The following is an 8523-nucleotide window of genomic DNA, read 5'->3' as shown; positions in this document are numbered from 1 at the left end:
TTCCCCCTTGTCCTGTTGCAACAGGCCCTGCTAAAAAGTTTGCTGCCATCTTTTTTGTAAGCCCCCTTTAAGTACTGATAGGCTGCAATAAGGTCTCCCCAAAGCCTTCTCTTCTCTAGGCTGAATAACCCCAACTCTCTCAGCCTTTCTTCATAGGAGAGGTGTTCCATCCCCCTGATCATTTTTGTGACCCTCCTCTGGACCCACTCCAACAGGTCCATGTCTTTCTTATGCTGAGGGCTCCAGAGCTGGACGCAGTACTCCAGGTGGGGTCTCACCAGAGCAGAGTAGAAAGGCAGAATGACCTCCCTCAACCTGCTTGCCATGCTTCTTTTAATGTAGCCCAGGATATGATTGGCCTTCAGTCCTTACAGCCCACAACTCCCTTCTCCCCCCCAACTGGGCTAGTCATGCTCCATGCTTTTTCCCAGCCCAAAGCTGTTTGTTACAGAGGCCAGCTTCCCTGATAAAGCCAGGTGAGCAAGTCACTCCCCTGGGAAGTAAACAAGGGGTGATAAAAGTCCTCAGAATGAGCAAAGCATTGAGCAGGTGGTCTCCATCACTTTGGACACTGCTGTAGTTACTCATCTACTGAAGAAAATACAAATCAGAGTCACATTTGGCTTTATTTTAGAGGAAAGAAGCAACTTCTTTTTGAAAGACAGCTTACTAGACTAACTCAAACGTTAACACAGGTGCCTCACTGCAGCCTAGTCTGAGTTAATGAGGGAACAGTGCACTTAGAATTCTGTTACAAACGCCTGAACCAAAACATACTTTACAAAGAAGTATTTTATAGTACACTTGTGGCAAACTGAATACACTTTTTTTAAACACTGATCCCAGGAGGTCTCAATAAACAGAATAATTTTGAGCTGTTAACTTGATATATCTTGTTTTGGAACATTTCATGAGGCAAAATAATTCTGAACAACCTTTAGACACAATCATTTAACTTTGAATCTGACTGACTGTGTGGTATCAGGTTTGTGAGTACCTAAATAACATACTTTATCCTCAACTTCCATTTCTTCATTATACCTGGAGAGACTTCAGGCAAAATCCAACAACTGTGCTTTGAAGCTAGTGAAACTAAACAGAGGTGTTCTGTCCCATTACTAGTGAGGAAAAAAATACTTCACACTGAGCCTAAAATACCATCCACATTCAAGAATATATACCCTGATTCTGACCACTTTCCTAATTATTGAACCTTCGCCCCCTCCCTTTTTTTTCCCCCTGGGATGGGATATCAAGGATTCACAAGATACAGGGAAACCCTTTCAGTCTATCCTCTTGACTAGGAACAAGACCAGAAAATAGGAAGGAAAACTACCAAAAGGGTGTGTACTGGACCAGGCTGGGGTAGAGGTATTTTTCTTCACAGAAGCCCCTAAGGTGCTGTGTTTTAGATTTGTCACTGAAAAAATGCTGATAACACAATAATGTTTTAGCTCTCGCTGAACAGTGTTTGCACGGCATCAAGTCCTTCTCCAATTCTTATTCTGCCCCACCCAGTGAATAGACTGGGGGTGGGGAGGGGGGGTGCGCAACAGGCTGGGAGGGGACACGACCAGGCAGGTGACCCAAACTAACCAAAGAGATATTCCATGCCATATAATGCCATGCTCAGCAACAAAAGGGAAAAGAGAAGGCTTAGTTAGGTTCCATCTGTGCCGGGGAATTGGCTGGGCATTGGTCTACCCATAGGGCATGGTGAGTGATTGCCTTTGCATCCCTTGTTTTGGTTTTGTTTCTTTTTCTCTACTCTTCCACTTCTCCTTCATTTATTGAACAATTTTATCTTGACCCCCCAGTTTTCTTGCTTTTACTCTTCCTTTCCTCTATCCCACTAGGGGTGGGAAGTGAGCGAGCAGCTGCGTGCTGCTTAGCTGCCTACCAGGGCTGACACACAACAGGGTGATTTTAAAAAAATAATCTTGAAAGTTATATCATTATTGTTTTAATTTGGCATAACTGAAATGGCTTTATTTTTTGTTTGTTTTTATCCCCATTGCTTATCAACTTTTATTGACCTCTGGGGGATCACAAAGATTTCAAACTTCCCCATCCCCCCAATTAAAGTTAGAGACATTTCAAAGACAGTGCAAGGAAAGGAGAGTCAATAAAAATTTACAAAATATTTCTGAAAATTGTCAATAGAGTAAAAATCTGAGACACTTAAAAAAACATATACAGCCTAGCCCAATTACGTCCACCATTACAAAGCTTGAACTCCGATTTCAACCTTGTGAACCCTCATCTATTTCAGTTCACACAAACTGCTTCACTATTTCACTTACACACATTTTCAGCATTATGTCCTTGGTTATACTGTTTCCCTCTACTTCAACCTATGGCATTTAGCTATGCTCTCCTCTCATAGTATTTGATGTACATTAAAAGAACAAAATTGATGACTGAATGAGATACCTCATTAAGACCACTGCAATTAAAAATAATTATGATACCTTTATACTATAATATGAACATACACATCTATTTTGGAAACTCAACGTGCAAGACTGATGAATTTACAGTGCACTAATAACACTTCACACGTACACAGCAGCCCAAGAACTTTGAACACAGCAATGCTTCAGTTACACAAGCAGTTAAAGCTTGAATAGCTGCAACTGCTGCCAGAAGAAGCAGTCTTGCTCTCACCTGCTTATTTCCACCCCCACACTGTCCCCTTTCTTGCGCTTGGTCATGCAGCTACATGTTGAGCAGGCTCAGATAGCTAATCCTTCTTAAAATTAATCATTTCTAGTTGGTTTTTCAGTGGGTTAGCTTTAACCTGAGTCAGCCCTCTAGCTTCTCAACAAAATCCTTAACTCTCCTGGAAAAGAACTGAGTGATACAACAGTACCAGTAGAGGAGTAGTAGTAGTATTTTAAATGCATGTATTATATGTCCTAGTTCTTAAATTACTAAATACCAACACCACCTGGACATACTGCAACTTTCTTTGGTATCCTGAAAGATTAAAATGACGCCCTCTCATCCTTAGGTATGAGTCTCTGTAAATGTCAGTGCTGCTCACAGGACAAGAGTAACTCCCCCTTCTATCTTGAATGGCCTAGAAGAGCAAAAAGTGTCATTACCGCAGCAATCCTACTGCTTTTGCCTTCACCCCATGCTCACCCTGTTCACCAGCCTGCTGTAGATACAGGATATAACTGCTGGAGATCACGGAAGAAGGCTGGGGCCATACTGAGACTAATGGCCCTGGCTAAATGAACCCTAAGAATGCTTTCCTATGGTGGATGACCCAATGCAGAAAGGAGAAGAGGTACAAAATAAAATTCTGTAGCAGGGCCTCTGATCTTGTTCCTTTTGGAAAAAGGGCTACATGTTTTACTCTCTTCTCTGCCTCATGTAGATCATGGATTCATTTGTTGTTTTCAAAGACCACTTCCTCAGAAATGCTTCTCTAGTAACAAAATTTTAATTTAAAAAAAATTAACAAGTGTTTGCCACCTCACTGAAACAGAGTTGCATGCCAGCTGTTAACCATCACTCCTGTAAAATGCACATGGACCAATCATTTTTATAATACATACACACTTCAAAATCTAATACTTCCAACTTTCTAAACATGTCCAAAAATAACACTGTGCCTCAGAAGTAAAGAGTATGTTATGAGGCTAGCATTTACCTTTGAGAGTTTGTTCCTACTATTGTGGATTACTGGGTCATTTTTAAAAAGCATTTATAAAAGAATAGAAATGACAACCAGAAAAAGTTGGTATGGGGCCAGAGATAAGTACACGTATTCAGGATGTTCAAAAGACTATAGAAAAGGATATGGCAAGGGGGGCATGCATCTGGGGACAGCTTAACTAGAGATCAAAACATTTACTTTTCGGTTTTACAGAGCCTATTTTCCATCTAAGTTATGCATTTTAGAAGACTTTAAATGTCTTAAGAACATCTTGAAGAACCAGTCTTCTTATGCTTACCTCCTAATGGTCCTTTAAATATGGTAAATTAAGGTGATTCAAGATTAATTACTTCCCTTAAAAATCAAACGTAGCAACTGTCAATAACGAAAGAGTACAAATATTTCCTGGTCATGCCTACAGATCACACAAGAACTCTAACAAAGTTTCCTGTTATTAAATTAAGGGGTAACAAAGAATACATCCACAGTAGTAACAGACCGAGTTTTAAAATCTAAACAGTTTTCTCTTAACCACTGGACATTTTGAGTATTTCACTCTCTTACTCTTAAAGGTTATAATTTCAACTGATCGTATTTTCTTTCATCCTATAACCCTGAATTGTTTAATTTCCAAGGGTTTTTATAACTAGACTAAAATAATTGTGAGAATTAAATGTAAATGAAGTTCTATATATTTGCAAACTATCTGCCAGCCTCTATACATTCATTATAGTACAAACTTTACATTCAGATCTGAAACAGCCTCATCTTTATATGGCTTCCTTTTGTTTGCATCTTGTCTCCACCTTCTTAATCACCATGCTGATTTTTCCTTAAAAAAAAAAATCTGGAAAAAGGAGATGCAAGAAAATCACAAGATACTTACTACCATTTTATGTATTAACATACAATCACATCATTTGTTTCCTATGGAGAGTCACAGCAGCAGTGGATGTGCTTTCACACTTGCTCTCCATTCCTTCAAGTATGGAACTACCATGAATATTATTGAAACATTTTCCTATGCTGCTAATATTCTAAAGGACTTTCTGCTGGATTGTTACAAAAGCAATGTTAGCATAAAAACAAATTAGAGTCCGAGCAAAAATAATAATAAGAGTTTTCTCTTTTTGGACAATTTTGAAATGAAGGTTTACTTCACTACAAAATCACCAACAGACACGTATGCTAAAAAATTAATTTTTAGTACAGTTTAGAGATTAAAAGATGTGAATACAGGGGTCATTTTTAACTCTGTCCACCTGCTGCTGGGGAAGGATAAAGAGAAGCTGAATAGCAAGGTGGGTCAGCAGGGATTCTTTGCGTAGTTCTCTAGCAATATTGCACAGAATGAAGGATAACAGTTAAGAACATAAGCACCCATGAAGCCTGGACATAAACTCTTATCTGCTACCACTACCACAAAGGGCTCCAGGGAGAACATGGAACTCTGAAGCACAGTGCCTCCATAGAAGGTATAGATATGACAATGTATATACAAGGAAGGACCTGGATGATTTTTCCATATATTAACTGATGAAAATATTTACAAAAAACAGGTATACTTTAAGTTGTTATATCTGCTATTTTTTTCTTTTCCTTCAGTCATTGTTACTGATCTCAATACAAATCAGTAAACATACCTGCCTTCCATTCCTTTAGCTCCTGCAGTACTCTGCCAGGCTTCTTCAAAAAATACTATTTACATCTGCTTTCAGACATAACTTACAATGAAAGCTTTCATAGTATATCAAGTATATTTCTCACAGCTTTAAAATTAGAGCATTCACCAATCCTATGGAATTCATGCATAATGAATGTTACTTAAAAGGCTTTCATCACATCTGATGATTGAGAAGATATACCTGAACTGCAGCACAATAACCAGTTCTAAGCTATTCACAGAACTGCCAATCTAAAAATAATCTGCTGTCATTTTTCAGAAGCACCTAAAGTATCCTTGTGGTCACAATCTCAAAGATTAAATTGAATCAAGTGATTTTTACCAATTTTATCCCTTATTTTTTTAGGACATAACCAACATGTCCTTTTTAGAAGTTCTTTCATCTGCCAATGCTGTGCAAGCTGATTACATGCCAAACATTGCAAAAAACCAAAGAAAATACTACACGCTTCACAGTGGCTGAAACTCTGATCAAGTTGGTTATCATTTTGTCAGAAGTATACACAAAAATTTAAAGACTTACTAGTATTTTCAATTATCAGTTCTTTAGCTACTAGTGGCATCGTTTTAAGAATATTTTGTTCAAGACAAAAAACCCAAAATGCTATATAGGCAGCTCACCTGAAGGTATACCATATTAATTCTCAAAGGGAAAAAGTGTAAAATATCAGCTTTAAGTGTTCACAAAAGGAATCAAATCTTCCTCAAACTGAATAAAAAGGCTGAATATGTGTATGTAACTCAATCACTCAATTTTCTAGACATATAACTTTCACAGTTTCTTACATAAACCCCAATATATTTTCAAATACAACAGGAAGAGTGAAGCTGTGACTAGATATATGAACATCTGTACATATTTTAGTGTATTACTGTATCAATTGTAATGTACTGGGAAAAAGATTTAAAATAATACCTTCCCTTCCCCACCCGAGTTTAATTTTGACAGGACTAAAACACGTAAGTCAAAGGTAACACAAAGTCAATGTACGGGTCTATTTCAGCAAGCATCTACAAGTTTTAATCTTATATTAATATCAATACATTCTATCAGCAAAAGGAAGTTGGATAATAATGATTTTAATCGGTGTTTGTGTGGTAAGACAATTCATATTTTAAAACTATGGTGCAAGGCCGTACTGATCTAAATCCACAGTATACAATTTTTTTATTGTATACTGAAATTCTGAGCTCAAGAAAGACAGTGTAGAATGTAACACTGACAGATCTTTAAAGTAGTCTCTGCTTCCAGATAACTACTTCACAGCTTAGGAAGAAATTCATTACTAGTTTGAGAAACAGTGTGTAGCTGCACAAAAAAATTAAGCATTATACTTATACTACTGTACTCACTTGATTGAGAAATTTTAATCACCAGTGAACCACAAAACACTACACAAAACTGCATTTCTTGTTTGTGGTGATGTTCAAAATGTATTACCGCAGAAAAAAATAATATTAAAGTGATATGTTATTTAGTTGTCAGGTTATTCTACTGAGAAATAACTTTAGCTAGCAGCATTTAAAGACCAAGGTTCCAGTACCAAGTACTACCTAAGAGGTAGTTGGTACCTCTTAGGCAAAAACCTTTCATCAGGTGATCTCAAGGTGCTATTAGATAATTATCCTGATCATCTTTCTTATACTACAGATTAAATACCCACATGTATATAGCAAGGGGAACTAAATCATGACTGAGAAGCTCAGTGGTTGAACTAAGCAAGGCAAGACCTTGCATTCTACTCTCATGCCTTATTGACCAAACTAAATTACTACCTGAATATCATTCAGAAAGTGTCTTGTTTGCAAGGAACAAATGACTTGGTGGAATTCTGTGGGGATTTTCTGTTTGTTTCCTAAATTAGATTTCCAGAATATCTGCTCAGTCAATGAAGTAGTCTGTTTCTCTATTTGTCACAATCATACATTTATGTTTTACAACAGAGCACACCAGAAGGAAAGCAGGAAAAACTGATAAATTACACAAGCTGTAACCACTTGTAGAGTCTCTTAATACACAGGAATGAAAGAACAAGGATGTCATCAGCACTGATAAGAACAGCATCCCTTTACTAAACAGAATTGCAAAATATCTTTATCAGATTTCTGCTCTTCTAATGAAGAAGTTAGAGCGATAACCCATCAAGAAACGTATTTTATTTGTTCAGTGCAGATTAAAATGGATTCATTAGTGTAGGGATGAAAATACTCACATTAGTTAGCTGAGAGAGAACTCACACTACCTTCTTTGATTTAATGGCAGCAAGTAAGAAGCACATATATGTATTTATTCTGACAGGAGTACTTTGTATAATTCATGCTGAAACGTGTTGAGAAAGTATCTGCACAGCATTTATTTACTTAGTGGCACAGACACTTCAACAGCTTCATAGCAGAACATACTTTTTATATTCTGATCGATTCTGGGCAATATTCGCTAAGTTCTGATACATCTTGATTTTCAAGAAAAGCCTTAGTGAAGTTCACTTACGTGACCAGTAAAAAAAACATATGCATCTAACTTTCTCATCAACTGTGTTGATTAGAATACTTGATTATTTTCTATTTGAGGTAGATTTGCCCAAAATAAATTTCAGGTCTACTCTTCCTCTCAAACACTGAAAGACATAGAAGTGTTTTCCCTTCTAATAGCACCTTTTCCTACTTATTTCCATTATTATCTTACTTATACTGTTCCCCCTCCCTCCTCAGGTTTGTTTTACTAGATTAATGGGGGAAAAATTGACACCTAATACCAAAGCAATTTTTAAAGAACATGCTTAGCATTTACTACCAGGGTGCAGCAATGTCCTAAATGTTACTCAATGTCTTCTGTTTTATTGGATATGAAAGACAACTATCCGCTACTGTTGTTTTACTAGATTAATGGGGGAAAAATTGACACCTAATACCAAAGCAATTTTTAAAGAACATGCTTAGCATTTACTACCAGGGTGCAGCAATGTCCTAAATGTTACTCAATGTCTTCTGTTTTATTGGATATGAAAGACAACTATCCACTACTGTTGTTTCACCTGGGCACCAGTGACACAGCCAGGAACAGTCTGAGGACTATCAAGAAGGACTACAGAGCCCTGGGAGCAGCAGTAAGGGACTCAGGAGCACAGGTAGTTTTTTCATCAATCCTGCCGGTCAAAGGGAAGGGGTTTGA

The sequence above is a fragment of the Aptenodytes forsteri genome, unplaced genomic scaffold (genome assembly GCF_000699145.1).
Source record: "Aptenodytes forsteri isolate BGI_AS27 unplaced genomic scaffold, ASM69914v1 Scaffold8, whole genome shotgun sequence".
Taxonomy (NCBI): domain Eukaryota; kingdom Metazoa; phylum Chordata; class Aves; order Sphenisciformes; family Spheniscidae; genus Aptenodytes; species Aptenodytes forsteri.
The sequence above is the reverse complement of the archived record's forward strand: the minus strand, read 5'-3'. Positions refer to the sequence as shown.